Source organism: Macaca nemestrina, chromosome 13 (genome assembly GCF_043159975.1).
Source record: "Macaca nemestrina isolate mMacNem1 chromosome 13, mMacNem.hap1, whole genome shotgun sequence".
In the NCBI taxonomy this organism is placed as follows: Eukaryota; Metazoa; Chordata; class Mammalia; order Primates; family Cercopithecidae; genus Macaca; species Macaca nemestrina.
This window is the reverse complement of record NC_092137.1, coordinates 105,674,285-105,694,782: the sequence shown is the minus strand read 5'-3', so window position 1 is coordinate 105,694,782 and position 20,498 is coordinate 105,674,285. Positions and strand designations below refer to the sequence as shown.

Sequence of the window (20,498 nt, the reverse complement as noted above, 5' to 3'; positions counted from 1 at the left end):
CCATTCTCCTGCCTTAGCCTCCAGAGTAGCTGGAATTACAGGCACCCACCACCACACCTGGCTAATTTTTTTGTATTTTTAGTAGAGACGGGGTTTCACCATGTTAGCCAGGATGGTCTCCATCTCCTGACCTCATGGTCTGCCCGCCTCGGCCTCCCAGAGTGCTGGGATTACAGGCGTGAGCCACCGCGCCCGGCTCTGCTGCTTTTAAAAGGAGAGCATGCAGCCCCAGGTGTTCCTCTGGAGAACACAGGAGTCCAGGCCTATACCCAGGATGCCACTCCCATGGGGAAAACAGCATGGAGCCGAGGAAAGCAATGGGTCCTGGCAACATCACTGAGCTGTTGGATGAAGCCTTCCGGAGGACTTTTCTGTGATGTGGGCCTATACCTTTCTTTTATTGTTTAAGCCAACTTGAGTTGTGCTTTTTGTTTCTTGAAACTGAAACCATCCTAACGGGTACCCCTGGGATACCAGTCACTACTTCTCTCTGAGCTGTTGGATGGGCAGAGACAAAGCTCCAGCCCCTGGCATGGGGGAAACAACTTGGTAACCAAGGCTAGGCCCTTCTAAGAAGACGGAACTGAAATGCTGGCAGCCCTCGCTGTGGGCTCCTCGGAGAGTCCCCCCTGAGCTATACATCCCAGTAGTTGCTGGAAGAGGTCCCTTCTAAATTCCCTGTCCTGAGGGAGTGTACCATCAGTCATGCCCATTAGACATAACCGAGGCTTGAACGGTTAATTCCCTAGTGGGCTTTATTTAACTACTCTTGAAACAATGGAAGCCTAGATACCCTGTAAATAATCACAAAGATCCTGTCCTCCCATCCCCATTCTTTCTCCATCCTGACTTAGTAATACCAGCAGCTCAAAATACTGCCCCACTTCCTGTTTTTGTTTTCCGTAGCTCCTTCCCACCAGGTTTACCAGATGACCCTGGAGATAGGCTTCCAGGTCCTATCAGGCGCCCTTTCTCCTATCAGCCTCAGGCAGCTATGGGCCTGCTGGCTCCACCCAGTGTGCAACTCCCTGGCTCCAAGGTGGGGCTCTCCCTTGCCCCAGATTCTGCATGGGTCTGTCTTGTTTCATTCTCACCTGATAGCTCAAAAAGATTAACTGTCCTCTATAGTGGATTAAGAAAGAAAGAGGTGGGGAGAGCAAGAACATAAACTGGTTTAAAAGTTAATACAAAACCGCAATAATGCAAATAGTTTGGTGCTACTAGTCCAGGAACAGACGTCAACTCATTGGAACAGAATAGAAAGGCCTGAAATAGACCCAGGGATATATGATATATGGGAATTTACTGTGTGGTAAAAGTATATTTTAAATTACTGGGAAAAGGAAAGGTTCTCAGCTGTGGGTGGTTTTGTCTCCCTGGGAGCACTTAGCAATGTCTGGAGATGTTTTTGGTTGTCACAACTGAGAGGCTGCAACTGGAATCTGACAGAGGCCAGAGGCGCTGCTAAACATCCTACGGTGCAAGAACAGCCTCCCACAACAAAGAATTATCCAGCCCAAAACGTCACCACAGTGTCACTGTGGTGAGGTCTTGGGATACATGGGATGGTGGGAACAATTGGCTAGCCATTTGGGAGAGGAAAACAAAGTTAGATTCTGAATCATACCACAACTTAAATCATTTCAAGTTAGGTAGAAACTAAATTTTAGTAAGTGGAATCATTCATAAGATCCATAATAAGGTTTAGAAGAAAACACAGATAAGTTTATCCTTATGCTGTAAGGACTTTCCTAACCATACAAAGCACAAACGTAAAGGAGGTACTCAGAGGTTTAACTCAATGATCACAAACAAAACTACACAGACAATATAAAAGACTAATAAGAACTGCGGCATGTGAGACAAGAAATTAATATCCTTACTATGCAAAGGGCTCATGGAAATAAGAAGACAATAGACTTCAGAAGAAAAAATGGACAAAGAAAAGGTATGACGAGGAAGGTTATTAAAAACTAAGGTATGGTCAGTAACCCATGAACAAGGTTCGGTTTCCTGCAGTAAGCAGAGAAAGGGAAGTTTTACCTACTAAACTGGCAAAGATGAAGAAAATGATAGAACCCCAACTGTATTAGGGAGGGCTGAAGAAATGGGTACCCTCATGTATCGCTGGAGGGGTGGAAAGTGACAACATTTTGGAAAGCAGTTGTCAAAATCATAAATAGCGCGGTGGCTCAAGCCTGTAATCTCAGCACTTTGGGAGGCCAAGGCGGGTGGATCACGAGGTCAGGAGATCCAGACCCTCCTGGCTAACACGGTGAAACCCGTCTCTACTAAAAATACAAAAAATCGGCCAGGCGTGGTGGCGGGTGCCTATAGTCCCAGCTACTCGGGAGGGTGAGGCAGGAGAATGGTGTGAACCCGGGAGGTGGAGCTTGCCGTGAGCTGAGATTGGGCCACTGCACTCCAGCCTGGGTGACAGAGGGAGACTCCGTCTCAGAAAAAGAAAAAAAAAAAAAAAAGAAAAGAAAATAATCATGAAAGTGTGCAAAAAAAGAAAAACCCTACAAGAATGCTCACTGTAGCACTGTTATAATAGAGAAAGACTGGAGAAAATCCAAATGCCCAATAACCAGTGGTCACTTACACATTCATTCAATACAATTCCTTGTAGTCCTTCATGTAATAATAGTATAAAAGGATTATTTGCCTTGGAAAACTGTTTATTATTTATTCAGAGAGGAGAAAACAAATAATAAAATATTGTAGTCATATCATATTTTTGTAAAATAAAAACATACAGCTATGTTCACATAAGTAGAAAAAGGACAAGATGCCAAACAGTTGATAGGATGATCTCTGGTTGGGGGATTATGGACTATTTTTTCTGTATTTTCAAAAATTTCTAAAAGATACTGCATTGTGATAAGAAAAGAATGTTATTTGAAAATTTTAAAGCAAAGATGTGTGGAGTACTAACTGGGTACAAACTGCATTCCCTAGGCCTCTGCAATCTTGGTTTCTGGTCTTTGGACCAGGCCCTTCCCCTCCTCTTCCGCGGCCTTGGTTTTATCATCTGTAAAATGGGGCTTGGATGATCTCAGACTCTCAAGAGCCTGTCATTCAAAGCTCCTGCTGTCGAAGGTTGGCGAGCCCCTTGAGAATTTTGTGCCAAAACGTTTGCTCATTCTTCTTACCCATTCATCGTCACAAGTGTTTTTCTTTTTGCTGTTGTTGTTTTTAAATTTGAGACGGAGTCTCACTCTGTTGCCCAGGCTAGAGTGCAATGCCACGATCTTGGCTCACTGCAACCTCCACCTCCTGGATTCAAGTGATTCTCCTGCCTCAGCCTCCTGAGTAGCTGGATTACAGACCTGTGCCACCACGCCCTGCTAATTTTTGTATTTTTAGTAGACACAGGGTTTCACCATGTTGGCCAGGCTGGTCTTGAACTCCTGACCTCAGGTGATCTGCCCACCTCAGCCTCCCAAAGTGCTGGGATTACAGGTGTGAGCCACCGCACCCGGCCAATAGTCACAATTTTCTGACAAATGATTTACCCACAAAAGACTTACACGCATGTCTCTTCTTTCATTAGACCTTTGCCCTAGAACAAACACAAGATAAGGAGGTAAATGGGCACATCTTAGAGCTGAGCCAGCTGAAGCCCGGAAGAGGGACATCCCTTGGTTCTGGTGCTTTCCTGTCCACTTTAACTCGATTCTGCCAACCCCAGGGCCCTTTGTATGGACGGGGAACCCAGAACTGCTCTATTATAAGGTCGCTGGAGAAAATGAGGGCAGACCTGAAAGGAGAAAGAACCTGCGAGCGACAGAAGCAAAAGCGGTTTTATCAAAGTAAAAGCTAATTACAAAAAGATATTTGGAGTCGCTGCTTGGACAGAAAAAGTTCCCAAACTACTTGGAAAATGCTGTTCTTGCTGGTCGATCTTTAAGGGATATCATTCAGTTTACTCCAGGGCTCACTTTGTTTATCTGCATTGAGGGGTGGGAAGTGGAGGTAGCTGGAGTACCTGACTCTTTCAGATGAAAAATCCAAGACTTTTATTTTGGATAGGGATTTTTCAAGCCCTGCTTTTGCCTGTGCTACATTCTGCAAGATTCAAGGGGAAGAGAACAGAAGAAATGGGGTTCTAATAACTCCATCCATCTAAGCAGCTCATTGCTGTACCAGTACTGTCCAGTAGAAACATAATATGAGCTCATATGTAACTGCAATTTCTCTAGAAGTCACATTTTAAAAAGAAACAGGCAGGCTGGGTGAGGTGGCTCATGCCTGTAATCCTAGCACTTTTGGAGGCTGAGGCGGGAGGATTGCTTGAGCCCAGGAGTTTGAGACCAGCCTGGACAATATAGAGAGACCCCATTTCTACAGAAAAATTAGCTGGGTACAGTGGCATGCCTTTAGTCCTAGCTACTCAGGAGGCTGAGGTGGGAGGATCGCTTGAGTCCAGGAGGCGGAGGTGCAGTGAGCTGTGATCATGTCATTGCACTCCAGCGTGGGCAACAGAGTGAGACCCTGTCTCAACAACAACAACAACAACAAACAGAAAGAATTAATTATTATTATTATTTGAGATGGAGTTTCGTTCTTGTTGCCCAGGCTGGAGTGTAATGGTGCCATCTCGACTCACCGCAATCTCCGCCTCCCGGGTTCAAGCGATTATCCTGCCTCAGCCTCCTGAGTAGCTGGGATCACAAGCATGCGCCACCACGCCCGGCTAATTTTGCATTTTTAGTAGAGACGGGGTTTCACCATGTTGGTCAGGCTGGTCTTTAACTCCTGACTTCAGGTGATCCGCCTCCCTTGGTCTCCCAAAGTGTTAGGATTACAGGAGTGAGCCACCGCGCCTGGCCGGAATTAATTTTAATAATAGGTGCTTTTACCGAATATATCAAAAATATTATTTCAACACATAAGGAACATAAAACTTATTGAGGGACTTGATACCAGTTTTTGGTACCAGCCTTGAAATCTGGTGCATATTTTCCACTTAGAGCACATGTGAATTGGGACTAGCCACACCTCCCGGGCTTGTTAGCCACAGTGGTTAGTGCTTCCCATAGTGGACAGTGCAGCTTTAAGCCCGATGAGGTATGCAGGGCTTATTTCCCCCATTTTACAGATGGAAAAAGAGGTTCAGAAACCTACAGGTGTTCCTTGGCTGAGCAGCAGGAACCCAGGCCCCAAGCCTTCCCGCTCCCCACAGGTGGCTTCTCCCATTCTGTCACTTCCTTCCACAGCCTGAAGCACAGTCCCGGCCTCCTTGCAGCTCACAGACAGCTGGAGGGGCAGAACCAGCCTCAGCTCCAGTGTAATGACGACCGTGACTGCAGTGGAGCGGGGCTTCCAAGCAGGGACGGGGCCGTGAAGGCGGGAGGAGACAAGGCCAAGTTATCTCTCAGCGACAGAATGGCTTTGGCTACGAGTTTCGTGTGGGCAGGGCTCCCCAGTAAGCTGGCAACAGATACCCTGAGACTTTCCTGAGGAGCCACCTGCCAGCATTTTTTTTTTTTTTTTAAGACAAGGTCTTGCTCTGTTACTAAGGCTCGGCTCAAGTCCACCTACCTCAGCTTCCAAGTAATTGGGACTACAGGCGCACACCAGCACGCCCTACTAATTTTTAATTTTTTTTTTTAAGAGATGGGGTCTTACTATGTTGCCCAGGCTGGTCTCAAACTCCTGAGCTCAAGCAATCCTCCCACCTTGGCCTCCCAAATGGCTGGGATTACGGGTGTGAACCACCATGCCCCGCCTACCTGCCAGCTTTCTATACCTTTAACTCATGGTGTTCATCTGCACACAGTGTTTCATGTTTCCATGAGCCTTGGACCCTCCAGAGAGACTCAAAGTGCCTGGCAGAAAGAAGAGAAGCCATCCATTAAAATAACAATGGTAACATTCCTACAAATATGGTAGCAGCGCATGTCTACCCAGGGCAAAGTGGTTCTCCCGCTGACAATGCAATATTTCTCCAGCATCCCTGGGAGGCAGGTTGGATATGCATTATTTCCCATTTTGGGGGCCATTCTCCACTGCCCCCAGACCCTGTGCTGGCCTTCTGGAGGAGCACTGACTGCCCTCATGCCAGGGTTCTGCTGTCCACTTGGGGTCTACAGGCTGGTTTTCCCTGGACATGGCCAACTCAGAGATTATTTGATGTGATCCATACATTTAGGTGCTTTTTCTAATAAAAGTTTTATTACAATAAAAGTAAATCTAGAAAAAAGTTTTTGAAAAGCAAATACTGGCCAATCACAAACTCTTGGTTCTACAGACAAATATATAAGCTAAGGGACAGCTTGGGCATGGGTTATACACGGAGGCTGTGCTGCTGAGCAAAGCCAGGGGGAGGGCTGAGAAGGAAAAGACAACGTCTGAGCCTGGCCCTGCCACTCAACATGGAGACTTCAAAGATGGCTCTATGGATATCACAAAGATCTCAATATGCTTTAGTTAATTTCAACGCTACAGCCAATTCTATCTAACAGTGTCAAACAGTATTAGTCAATGAATTAGATCTTTAAAGTGCTTTTCTGAATTGATGCACAATTTTACAGCATGACCTTGAGCCTGGATAAAATATGTTCCCTGCCTTGAACGATACTGTGAAGATCAACTGTATTAGTTTAAAGGAAAGTTCTCTGTAAACCAGGAGGTTACAACAAACACATACAGGTTGTTATTAAGATTAATCATCCTCATTCATTTTTCTTTAACCCAGCTGCAACTGGTATCAATCTTTGCAGTTTTTGTGAGAATCTTCTCATCCAAAAGCCTCTGTAGTCTTTAAAAAAAAATTTTTTTTCCCCTCAGGCCCTCAGTAACAGTTTTTGAGGCAGGGTCTCTCTGTCGCCCAGGCTGGAGTGCAGTGGTGCAATCTCAGCTCACTGCAACCTCTGCCTCCCTGGCTGAAGCAATCCTCCCGCCTTAGCCTCCCGGGTAGCTGGGACCACAGGCACCCAACACCATGTCTGGCTAACTTTTGTATTTTTTATAGAGATGGTGACTCACCATGTTGCCCAGGCTGGTCTCAGACTTATGGGCTTAAGTGATCTTGCCAGCTCACCCTCTGAAAGTGCTAGGATTATAAGCATGAGCCACCATGCCTGGCCAGCCTCTGCAGTCTTAAGTTTCCTACATAACAAATATTTATTTTGCCCTCAGCCCAGAACCCATCTTCTCATTCTGGCACCTAAGAACCAGGAGCAGGCTGGAGCAGGAACTCACTCACTGTGACCTTTCGCTCTTGACTGCTCGTTTTTTTTACAGTCAGGGTATGTTTCCACACACGACTTTCCATGCCCTCTGCTCCCTGGGCCACCCTGCCTTTCACCCCAGGCCCAGTGATCAAGACAGATGGGGACTGAGTTCATGGCTCCTGCCCTAGAGTGAAGAGGGAGTGAGTTGAGAGCAAAGGCCGGGGGTCCCCACTGGCCCTTCTCCCCACTGTCAGAGAAGAGTAGGGTCGGGCCAGAGCGCTAGGATTCTGCTGTTGGTGGGCTCTGACTGCACTGTGGGGGTGGGGCACTTGCCAGAGCCATCGTCTGGAGGTGGAAAGTGGATCTGCCGACAGCCATCGTGGGTGTTCCGTCCTTGAGTCTGCTTTTCATGACGTTACTCATCTGTTTGCCTGTGGGGATGAACATCAAATTCCAAAAACAAAATGAAGCCAGCGGCCAGCCCACACCCCTGTGCCCCCTTGATGAAGATGCCCTGAGCTAGGCGGTTGGCCCGCCTCAGAGTGATGAAGGTGAGCATGGTGTCACCCTTCTTTCCTGAGCCTGCCCAGGACCTTCAGGGAGAGCAGGCAGAGGAAGGTTCCTTCACCCCCTCACCTGGACCTGGTCTCCTTTGATGCTGGCACAGAGGGTGTGAGGAGTCTGACAGAGGCTGTCTGATTTTCTCTGGGGTCCTGAATATAAATGGACAACAACGGGGGTCATACTCTTCCATCATTCATTCAGAAATACCCCCAAGCCTACACACACAAGTAATTGTAGCTGGGTGCACTGCTGCATACCTGTAGTCCCAGTTACTCTGGAGCCTGTAGTTGCAGTTACTCTGGCGTCTGTAGTTTCAGTTACTCTGGAGGTTGAGGCAGGAGGATTGCTTGAGAACAGGAATTCACGTCCTAGATCCTGGGCAACATAGTGAGACCTCATGTGCACACACACACACACACACACACACACAAACAAATATAACTGACATATCAAATTTTCACTCAAAACCTCCTCTTCTATTTATGTTTTCAAACCAGGTCAGGCAAGGTGGCTCATGCCTGTTATGCCAGCAACTCAGGAAGCTAAGGCGGGAGGATGGCTTGAGGCTAGGACTTTGAGACCTGCCTGGACAACATAGCAAGATGCTGTTCCTAAAAACAGTTTTAAAAACTACCCAGGTCTAGCGGTATGCACCTGTAGTCCCAGCTACTTGGGAGGCTGAGGTAGGAGGATCATTTGAGTCCAGGAGATTGAGGCTGCAGTGAACTTTGACCCTGCCACTGCACTCCAGCCTGGGCAACAGAGTGAGACCCCGTCTCTTAAAAAAAGAAAAGATATGCCAAATAGAAACTTAAAAAAAGTCTGCAGTACTGACAGCCCACCAAATTAAGATTCTCAGCTGACGTTAGCAGACTACCAGTTCCTCACCACCTGCTTCTTCCAAAGGCTCTGTCTTTTGCCAGAATGCATATATTACTTTATCTTTTCTCTCATGTACACATTCTGATATATTTGTAGACGTATTCCTTTTCTTTTAAAAATAATTATTTTAAACTTAAAAAATTTAAAGATAATACATGAATATGGTAAAAAAAAAAATTCAAACCGTAATGGAAAAATGTAAAATGAGAAGAAAAATTCCTCCTCCCCATGGCATTCTCATTTCTCAGGGACAGCCACTGTGAACAGATCCGTGAGTATCTTTCCTAACATTCACAATGTGTGATATGCACGTTTGATGTCACCCCAATAAAACCGGGTGTCCATGCTCTTGCCTTAGCACAGTGACTGTGTAAAAGAAATACAAATCTGACCTCATGTTTGAACTAGTCTAGTTCTTTACTTAAGATCCCTGGAGACAGGGCGCAGTGGCTCACACCTGTAATCCCAGCACTTTGGGGGGCCGAGACGGGCGGATCACAAGGTCAGGAGATCGAGACCATCCTGGCTAACACGGTGAAACCCCGTCTCTACTAAAAAATACAAAAAATTAGCTGGGCGTGGTGGCGGGCACCTGTAGTCCCAGCCGCTGGGGAGGCTGAGACAGCAGAATTGGCGTGAACCTAGGAGTCGGAGCTTGCAGTGAGCCGAGATCGCGCCACTGCACTCCAGCCTGGGCGACAGAGCAAGACTCCGTCTCAAAAAAAAAAAAAAAAGAATCCCTGGAAAGTGCTAAGGACAGAGGCGCACAACACACATATATGTGTCTCAGGATTTGCAGCTGTAAGCAACAGAAATCATTGTTTTCTGTTAGACAATACTGGTGCTCATAGAATCTCTGGATAACTCACAGCTAGGAGGCTCTGCAGACGAGACCAACCCCCAGAATCACGCGGCAGAGTTGGTCTGGTTAGAACGTGACCACAGACATAGGCACTGGTGGCTGCAGCTTGCAACACCATGACACCCACTCTGGGTCCGGGTTGCTGGCTGCGTGGACCGCTCCAACTGCCACCCAGGAGACTGGAGGTATTGCCACCACTGCCACCTCATGGACTGCGTGGGTTTTACAGAGTGCTTCATGTCACTAATTTCTTTTTCTTTCTTTTTTTGAGACAGGGTCTCTGCTCACTGTAGCCTCAACCTCCCAGGCTCAGGCAATCCTCCAACCTCAGCCTCCCAAGTAGCTGGGGCCACAGGCACACACCACCACGCCCAGCTAATTTTTGTATTTTATTGTAGAGAAGGTTTCTCGCCATGTTGCCCAGGATTTGATTGGTGGAGTGACCAGTCCCAACCCTCCCTGCAAGGAAAACTGAGGACGTGAGTCTCTGGCATTTTCAGCTTCTACTGTGAAGGGAATTCTGCCTTCTAAAGACAGGGTTCCTTTAACAGACAGAGGATCAGATGCTGGATGGCTCAAAAGAATGAAAATTGCCTTCTACAATACCACCCTGCAAAGCTTCTTAAAAACACTGTTTTTTTTTCTCTGACCCCCCAAGTGTCTTCCTTTCTCTTTCTCTCAGGTACTCCCTCTCTCTTTGACTCTGCATCCTACCGTCTGCTTTTTTTACTGCCTTGTGGAGTTCCTTGATTCCTTAGGGGGTGGTGGGGAAACTGAATGCTTCCGCTTTAATAATTTTGTTCCTGCCACATATACATGTGAGAGGGCCTAAAATATGTGTGCAGTTTTTACACAAGGGATGTTGTGCTCTGCCCACTTGCTTTGAACAGCATAGATCGGGGATCATTCCATTTTCATACAAACAGAGTGCTACCTTATTCTCTTAGATGGCTGAACAGTGAATGAACCATGATTTCTTCTTCTTCTTTTTTTTTTTCCTGGAAGCGTGCTAGACGACTCACCATGGTTTATTTAGTACATCTTCCCCTGATTGACGTTAGGTTGTTGTCAGCGTTTAGTGACCAAAAGAGTACTGCACCCTGATGCATATGTATTACTCGTCTGTGTTAAGTCGGGACGTTGCTTAGTCCAGCTGGAGGAGAATTCTAGCCTTTAACACTCCTGGGTGTGAAGTCACAGTGGGCTGGGTGGGCCTCCCAGGGCCTGCTTCCAGAGAAGTCTCCGTATGTCTTGTGGGTGGCTGTAGAACCTGGGAGTGAGGCTTGGCACTAAATCTGCAGTGAGAAATGTCACAACCCAAACAGTAACTCATACACAGAGCTTCACATGTCTCATTCCACAAGGATCAGCAGCTGGACCATTACCTGGAGCTACAGACCTGATGAGAGCCCCAGAAATGGCTAAGGCAGAGGAAGTGCCTGGGAGTTATTTGGCAATTTGACACAGTATCTTTTAGATATTTTTTAAGCCACTGAGCAATTCAAATCCTCATGTTTAGGGATGGATTCAAAGGCCAGTCTTTTCACTATTGGACTGGATGATTTTTAGTCATCTCACCTCCCAGCATTTACTCCGTTTCCTGGATGCAGCAGCCGCATCTCCTTCCAGGGTGTCACCTGTTCAGGTCAGGTGCCTCCTCAGGGGAAGCATCCCTCCCCCGCCAGGTTGCCAGGGCATGTGACTCTGTCTGGAACAACCACACCCTGTCTCCTGGACTTCGACTGCTGCGAGGAGTGAGGCTAGAACCAGAGAAACCTCGCTGATGCTGACTCATGCTGGAGGCTCCTGCAGAGTGAGCGTCAGAGCCCATGAGCTCATCTCCTTAGAAACCAGCATGCCTGAACTTGACCTCTGGCTTCGGCAGCCAGGCGGCAACAGTAACAACAGCAACTCCCTCCCCGCTCCTCAGGGCCCATTTCTGCCCAGCTTCTCCTCCCTTGGTCCTTCGTGATCTACGCTCCTCCTATGCCGTCCTTCCAGCCCCTCAACCATCCTGACTTCCTTTTAGGCAGAGGTCCCCTTGACCCATCCCATACCTCCCTCACTTCCATGCTCACCTGGGAGCTGCAACCAGAGCCAGCTAAAGCTCTGCATCCCCCAAACCAAGGACACCTTCACTCTCCCTCCAAAGCCCTGTCTCACCTCAATGAGATGCCTCACTGCGATGCTGGAACCATTTCATCCTAATTGGGGTCAGGTTCTCCCCAGTCCTGTGACTTCTGCCTCTCATCACCCTGAAGGCAGGCAGGAGAGCCCTGGTGTGGCAAAGCTGGGTGGGGAGCAAACGGGCACAGGAGAGAAGAGCGAAGGTGTGGGAGGATGAGTCACTGGCAGAGTGGGCAGGGGTGCTAAGGAAGGAACGAGTGCATGGACCTGGGCTTGATGACTCAGCTACTGAACACCAAGATGCTGCAATTTGAGAGTTCCAGAAAGTTCTCCCTACTTAGCGCTAGCTATTTTACCAGCCTGGGTTAATACAGGATCTTTGGATCCCTCGAGAAAATGAAAATATTTAAATTGTGACCCCATTAAAATCCAGGCACTGTCATTTGGGTTTGTTCATAACTAAGACCCAACAAAGACCAAGCAGTAAGAGGATGAGACACTGGCCTGTTGGCTCCAGAAGACGAAAAACAAATCAGAAAATCTGAATTTGAGGACTGGTTTCCCACTTACTAGTGAGCCGCCTTAAGCAAGGTGTTTGATTTTTCTAAACACCAATTCTCTCGTTCATACCAGGTCTCTCCTGCTGTCTGGAGAATGGGTCAAAGTGGGCGAGGGAAGGAATGACCCAGAAGTAAGGCTGGAGGGGGTGGGAAAGAAGTGGAGTGCCAGCACCCCTGCTCCTCCCTGTGCTCCCCAGGCAGCCCCTACACACACCTCCCTGTCCCCAAAGCCCCCAGCCCTGTCTTCATGGAAACGAGGCAGGAGCACAGAGCAGCCTCCGAGGTGCGCATCGCTGTGCATCTGTAGTTGCGGCATAGAGTGAGAGCAAATCTGGCGATAAAATTGATAGTAGGTAAACAAATGAGGCGGTCCCAGGAGAGAATTGCTCATGCTCTGGAAGACTCATGTGACCAAAAAGGGCAAACAGGGTGTCCTAATTTTTTTTATTTTTTTATTTTTTGAGACGGAGTCTCCCTCTGTTGCCCAGGCTGGAGGCAATGGTGCAATCTCGGCTCTCTGCAAGCTCTGTCTCCCAGGTTCAAGCAATTCTCCTGCCTCAGCCTCCGGAGTAGCTGGGATTACAGGCACACGCCACCACGCCCAGCTAATTTTTGTATTTTTAGTAGAGACGGGGTTTCGCTATGTTCGTCACGCTGGTCTCGAACTCCTGACCTCACGTGATCTGCCACCTCGGCCTCCCTAGATGCTGGGATCACAGGCATGAGCCACCACACCTGGCCCACAGTGTTCTATTTAACAAGCAGTCTGGCCCAGCTGTCATTGGAAATCCACCCGGCTTCAGGTCAGCCCCATGCTGGGCCCTTTCTGAACTCTTTAGACCCTAGTAGGGGAGGGGTGGGTGTGGGAGGTGGGTGCTGGGTTTTGTTCACCCAGAAGTTTTCAAATGAAACCGTGTTCTGGACTCTGGAATGCCCGTGAGGCCTTCAGTAGACCCCACATCATCACCTCTCAATGCCTGCCCTGACAGGGACTAGGACCCGTTGTGAATGTGAGGGGAGCATGGCCATGGGTTGGGCATGGGCAGCTGTCCCCAGGCTGTCATGTTCAGAAGACACCTAAGCTTTGAGGGTTTACTGGTTCTTTCCTCCTCCTGGAAGGTCTCCACTGATTTTAAACAAATGGTTAATGCATTTATTTATTTATCTATTTATCTATTTTATTGATTGATTGAGATGGAGTCTTGCTCTGTGGTCGCCCAGGCTGGAGTGCAGTGGCTCCCTCTCAGCTCACTGCAACCTCCACTTTCTGGGTTCAAGTGATTTTCCTGCCTCAGCCTCCCAAGTAGCTGGGATTACAGGCACCTACCACCACGCCAGGATGGTTTTTTTTTTTTTTTTTTTGAGACGGAGTCTCGCTCTGTCACCCAGGCTGGAGTGCAGTGGTGCGATCTCGGCTCACTGCAGCCTTTGCCTCCCGGGCTCAAGTGATTCTCTTTCCTCAGCCTCCCCAGTAGCTGGGATTACAGGGTGCGCCGCCACGCCCGGCTAAGTTTTGTAATTTTAGTATAGACAAGTTTTCACCATGTTGGCCAGGATGGTCTCAAACTCCTGACCATCCACCCTTCGAAGATCCCTGCTCTCTCAGAATTTGTAATATAAACATAATGTTAATGAGAGGTACAAATTAGAGAACTTATTGAAGTCAAAAGAGTGAGATTTAAAAAATACAATGCAGTTTTAGAAGTGGAGACATTGGAATCCTTGTGCATTGCTGGGGGAATGCATTTTAATTTTAATTTTTAATGTTTTTTAGAGACAAGGTCTCACCGTGGCCCAGGCTGAGTGCAGCGGAGCTTTCATAGCACACTGAAGCCTTGAACTCCTGGGCACATGCGATCCTCCCACCTCATCGTTCCAAAGTGCTGAGATTACAGAGGTGAGCCTGACTGGGAATATAACATGGTATATAGCCTCTGTGGAAGACAGTATGACAGTTCCCAAAAAGTTAAACATAGAATCAACATATGATCCAACAATTCCTCGTTTAGGTCTATACCTCAAAGAATTGAAAATAGGGATTCAAACAGAGAGATAGCTATACACCCATGCTCATAGCAGCATTATTCACGAGGATCAAAAAGTGAAAACAACCCAAGTGTTTATCAACAGGAGAATAAATAAGCAAAATGTGTTGTAGTCATACAATGGAATATCATGCAGCCTTAAAAAGAAAGGAAGTTGGCTGGGCGTGGTGGCTCATGCCTGTAATTCCAGCACTTTGGGAGGCTGAGGTGGGTGGATCACCTGAGGTCAAGAGTTCGAGACCAGCCTAGCCAACATGGTGAAACCCAATCTCTACTAAAAGATACGAAAATTAGCTGGGCATAGTGGTGGGTACCTGTAATCCCAGCTAATCGCTGGAACCGGGGAGGCGGAGGTTGCAGTGAGCTGAGATTGTGTCACTGTACTCCAGCCTGGGCAAAAAGAGGGAAACTCCATCTCAAAAAAAAAAAAAAAAAAAAAAAAAAAAAAAAAAAAACGGGAAGGGAATTCTGATACATGCTATAACATGGGTGAACCTTGAAAACAATTACACTAAGTGAAATCAGCCAGACACAAAAGGAAAAATCCTGTATGATTCTATTTACATAAAGTACATAGGAAAATTCATAGAGAAAGAATACTGAATACTGGCAACCAGAGCCTGAGGGGCAGGGGAAATGAGTTAGTGTCTAATGGGTACAGTTTCAGTGTGGGAAGATGAGATGCTCTGGAGACGGATGGTGGTGACGGTTGCACAGCCATGTGAATGTACTTAATGCCACTGAACCGTACACTTAAAAATAGTTAAGGCCAGGCGCGGTGGCTCACGCCTATAATCCCAGCACTTAGGGAGGCTGAGGTGGGTGGATCATGAGGTCAGGAGATGGAGACCATCCTGGCTAACACGGTGAAACCCTGTCTCTCCTAAAAATACAAAAATTAGCTGGACATGGTGGCGGGCACCTGTAGTCCCAGCTACTCAGGAGGCTGAGGCAGGAGAATGGCATGAACCTGGGAGGCGGAGCTTGCAGTGAGCTGAGATTGTGCCACTGCACTCCAGCCTGGGCAACAGAGCGAGACTCCATCTCACAAAATAAATAAATAAATAAATAAAGGGTTAAAAAGTGGCACAGTTTATGTTGTGTATATTTCACCACAATAAAAGGCAAAAAAGTAAGGAATGCACATAGTAAACTAATTCATTCAAAAAAGTGAATGTTTTCCAATTGGCTTTCCCACCCTGTTTCCCAGTCTTGCTTCTCAGAGTTACCCATTGTTAGCAGATGCTGGTGGATCCTCCAAGACATGTTATCTCCACACAAATAGAATCACACTGTCTACAAAACTGCAACCTTTTTTTTTTTCACTTGCTAATATCACATCCATCTTTCCAATTCAGTACAGGAGCATCAACCTCATTCTTCAGAAGGTTTCATTTTAGGATATTCCATAATTTAACCAGTTCTCTCTTGATGAACATTTTGGTAACTTCCAGATTTTTGCTCTGCAAACTATGCCACATTACCTATGTTTTTGTGCTGCATTAATTATCTTTTACATAGCTGTGGGAATATAGGTAAATTCTCAGAAAAGGGATTTCTGGATCAAAGGGCATGTGTGCTAAAAATGTTGGTAGATCCTGCAAAATTGCCCCACAAAAATAATGCATTATTTTTCATTCCCACCAATGGGCTATCTCGTTGGCCATCCCTTCCTCCCTCCCTCTCTTTGTCCCTTCTCTCCCTCCCTTTATTTCCTTCCTTCTACCTAACAAACAGACAAGTAAAAGTACTTTTTTTGGCTGGGCACGGGGCCTCATGCCTGTAATCCCAGCACTTTGGGAGGCCAAGGTGGGCGGATCACTTGAGGTCAGGAGTTTGAGACCAGCCTGGCTAACATGGTGAAGCCCCATCTCTACTAAAAATGCAAAAAATTAGCCAGATGTGGTGGCAGGTGCCTGTAATCCCAGCTACTTGGGAGGCTGAGGTGGGAGAATTGCTTGAACCCAGGAGGTGAAGGTTGCAGTGAGCTGAGATGGCGCTACTGCACTCCAGCCTGGGTGACAGAGTGAGACTCCATCTAAAAACAAACAAACAAAAAAAGTACTTTTTTTCAAGGTACATAACAGGAATAAAAATAAAATGTATTCTGTTCTCATAGTTTGGTGATTCAGGTTTGCTGTGTTTATATGACAGATTATTTTGAAATGTTTGGGCCTTAGGCATGCTTTTTGTGTTGTCAATACACATTTTTAAAAAATATTTTTTATTTTAAGGAATGACTGTTGTGCTCAGGGTATAATTTTAGTTTTGGTTGTAATCACCCTTTCTTCATATGATTACTTATTTCCCTGAAGTTTTAAATTTTTTTGAATAGGTAATATACTTCCATGGCTCACAATTCAGAAATAAGGACCAATGTATTGTGAACAATTTATCTCTTTCTCTTATTTCCTGTCTCTAGTTCCTACCACCTTCTCTGTCCTCTGAAATCCTGTTTTTAGTTTCTTATATATTCCTCCAGTTTCTTTATGCAAACGGAAGAAACTTCAAATATAGATTCTTATTCCTGTTTTTTTAAATAAATAATTTCAACTTTTATTTTAGATTCAGGAGGTATATGTGCATGTTTGTTACCTGGATATATTGCGTGATGCTGAGGTTTAGGGTACAATTGATCCGGTCACTCAGGTAGTGAGCTTAGTACCCAATAGTTAGTTTTTCAACCCTTCTCCTCCTCCTTCCCTTTGTCCCTCCCTCCCCTCTCTAGTAGTCCCCAGTGCCTATGGTTGACATTTTTGTGTCCATGTATATCCAATGTTTAACTCTCATTTACAAGTGAGGACATGTGGTATTGGTTTCCTGTTCCTGCATTAATTCACTTAGAAGTCCTCCAACTGTATCCATGTTGCTGTAAAGAATGTGTTTTGCTCTTTTTTACGGCTGCATAGTATTCCATAAAGTAGAGGTACCACAGTTTCTTTGTTTAATCCATAGATGAGCACCAATCCATGACTTTGCTATTGTGAATAGCATTGTGATGAACATACAAGTACATGAGTCTTTTGGTAGAACTATTTGTTTTCCTTTGGGTATAAACCCAGTAATGGGACTGCTGGGCTGATTGGTAGCTCTGCTTTAAGATCTTTGAGAAATCTCAAAATTACTTTCCACAGTGATTTAACTAATTTACATGCCCACTAACAGTGTCTAAATGTTTTGTTTTCTCCACAGCCTCATTCAGCTTTTTTTTTGACTTTGTAGTAATAGCCATTCTGACTGGTGTGAGATGGTGTCTCATTATGGTTTAGATTCCCAATTTTCTGATGATATTATTGGTGTGGAGCATTTTTTCACATGTTTGTTGGCTCTGTGTGTATGTCTTCGTTGGCGAAGTGTTTGTTCATGTCTCTTGCCTACTTTTTAATGGGGTTATTTGTTTTTTTCTTGTTGTTACTCCCCCCCCCTTTTTTTTTTTTTTTTACACAGAATGTAGATACTATTTGTTCTACAACCTTTTCCCCCCAGAGTTGTTGGTAAATCTTGGAGTTCTTTCCTTACTAGTAGATAGAAAGCTTCCTCATTCTTTTTTTTTTTTTTTAATTAAGGTATGATTGACATGTCAAAAAGCTGTACATATTCAGTTTGTACATCTTGATGAGTTGAAACTAAACATACACCCATGAAACTGTCACCATAACAAAGCCATAAACGTAACCATCAAATCTAAAAGTTTTCTCTCTCTTCCTCTTTTTTTGTGGGTGTGATAAGAACATTTAATATGAACTCTATCCTCTTAACACAATTTTAAGTATGCAATACAGTGTTGTTAACTATATGTGCCATGCTGTACAGCAGATCTCTAGGACTTGTTCATCTTGAATAGCTGGAACTTTGTAGCCTTTGACCAACATCTCCCTGTTTCCCTCGCCCCCCAGTCCCTGGAACCCTCATTTTTCATAGTTGTATGTGCATAAAGTATTGCATTACTGTGGGGCCTTAACTTTATTTAACCAGCCTTCTATTGATGGATATATGCTACTTACTTTACTGTTATAAGCAGTGTTACCATGAGCAGCCTTATATATGTGGGCATTTTGGATTTGTACAAATCAATCCTAAGTGTAAAAGTGGAATGGGTCAAAGGATTGATATATTTTTTTTTTAGAGTCAGGATCTTGCTATATTGCCCAGGCTGGAGTGTGGTGATACTATCATGGCTCACTATGGCCTCAAACTCCTGGGCCCAAGCAATCCTCCCACCTCAGCTTCCCAAGTAGTTAGGACTACATCACAGCCAACTAATTTTAAACGTTTTTTTGTAGAGATGGGGTATTGCTCTGTTGCCTGGGCTGGTCTCAAACTCTTGAGTTCAAATGATCCTCCTGCCTCTGCCACCCAGAGTGCTGGGATTATAGGCATGAGCCACCATGCCTGGCTGATTTATCTTATTTTGACAGATGCTGTCAGATTGCCTTTCAGAAGTGGTTGTATCCGTTTACATTCCCACAAAGAATGTTTGAAAGTTCCTCTTTCTCCACAGACTCACCAACAGAGAATGTTATCAACTAGTTGGATTTTTGCCAATGCGATAGGTGAAAATTATCTGTAGTGTTAATTTGCAGTTATTTTATGAGAGAGTTTGATGATCTTATATGTTTAAGAGTCAGTTGTTTTTCTTTTCTTTGAATTATTTGCTCATTTTTCTCTTATTGGGTTATTGATGTTTTTCTAGAAACTCTTTATGTATTAAGGAGATTCACTCTTGTCTGTGATATGAGTTTAAGTTCCTCTTCCCACAGAGTCACCTGCTTTTGGTTTTGCTTATGGTATATTTCATCACTGCTTTCTGAATTATAATTGCTTAATTTTTTTAAATTTTGAAATAATTTATGACCCAAAGAGTTACAAAGATAGTACAGAGAGTTCCCTTAAATCCTTCTTTCAGCTTCCCCCACTGTCCTCCAGAATCATGATACAATGACTTTTGGTCAGAAAGGTAACATTGACTAAGCAGAGTCAATTAATATGTAGATTTCAGTTGGGTTTCCCTGTTTTCCACCTAATGTCCTTTTTCTGTCCAGGATCCAATCTAGGATCCTGTTTTGATTTAGTTGTGATATCCTCTGAATCTCCCATCTGTCACAGTTTCTCAGTCTTTTCTTGTTTTTCATGACCTGGACAGTTTTTAACAGTAATGGTTGGGTATTTTGTAGAATGTTCCTCAACTGAAGTCCATTTAATGTTTTCTCATGATTATATGAAGGTTACGGATTTAGGGGGAGAATAATGCAGAAGTAATGTGCTTTTCTACCAGTGCACTATGTCAGGGTACATGATATTAACTCTGATTGCTTGGCTAAGACAGTGTCTGTCTGGTTACTCCACTGTAAAGTTTCTATTTTCCATTTAACAAGTATTTTGGGGGAGGTATTTTGAAACTACTGAAATATCCTGATTTTTCTTAAGCTTCTGATGAAGGGCAAGTGAGCCTCCAAATTGGAGATTGGCCAGAGGGGGTTTTTGGCTTTGCTCAGGAAAGAATTCAAGAGTGAGCCAGTGGTGTTAGACAGCAACTTTTATTGATGCGGTAGCGAAGAGCAGTAGCAGAGGAACTGCTTCTTCTGGAGCAGGACTGCCCATAGGCAATGTGTCCAGAGCAGCAGCTCGGGGCAGTTCTGCGGTCATACTTATACGTACTTTATTATTTATTACTATTATTATTATTATTATTTTGAGTCAGGGTCTCGCTTTGTTGCCCAGGCTGGAGTGCAGTAGAGCGATCTCAGCTCACTGCAACCTCTGTCTCCCTGGTTCAGGCGATTCTCTTGCCTCAGCCTCCTGAGTAGCTGGGACTACAGGCATGTGCCACCACGCCCGGCTGATTTTTTGTGTTTTTAGAGGAGACAGGATTTCACCATGTTGGCCAGGCTGATCTTGAACTCCTGACCTCAAGTGATCCACCTGCCTCGGCCTCCCAGAGTGCTGGGATTACAGGCGTGAGCCACCATGACCAGCCTGTACTTTATATGCAAATTAAGTGATGTGTTATTTAGAAATTTCTAGAAAAGGAGTCATAACTTCCAGATATTGCCATGGCAATGGTAAACTGTCATGGCGCTGGTGGGTGAGTCTGATGGATATTTTTGGTGCCTCTTCTCTGTTTCGGCCAGTCTTCAATCTCGTCTGGAGTCAAGTTCTGCCTCCTACCTCACTTCTACCCACTAATTTTAGCATTCTTATGTGGATCTTGTTACAGACTGGGCCAGGTACATAATTCGTAGGTCTTAGCACAAAGCGAAAATTCAGAATCCCTTTT

General features: G+C 45.3%; 1 long non-coding RNA gene across 2 annotated transcripts; it reads right to left on the bottom strand.

The window, feature by feature from the left end:
- Positions 1-7,510: 7,510 nt before the first annotated feature.
- Positions 7,511-11,749, bottom strand: LOC105471790 (uncharacterized). 2 transcript variants are annotated; one of them, XR_011611981.1, is made up of 5 exons: positions 11,653-11,749; positions 10,512-11,249; positions 8,003-8,120; positions 7,818-7,894; positions 7,511-7,612 (listed from the first exon to the last, which is right to left on the bottom strand). It is a non-coding gene; the product is annotated as an uncharacterized lncRNA (long non-coding RNA). The 2 variants fall into 2 exon arrangements; XR_981341.3 differs by lacking the exons at positions 10,512-11,249; positions 11,653-11,749 and adding an exon at positions 10,424-10,504.
- Between the last annotated feature and the right edge of the window lie 8,749 nt (positions 11,750-20,498).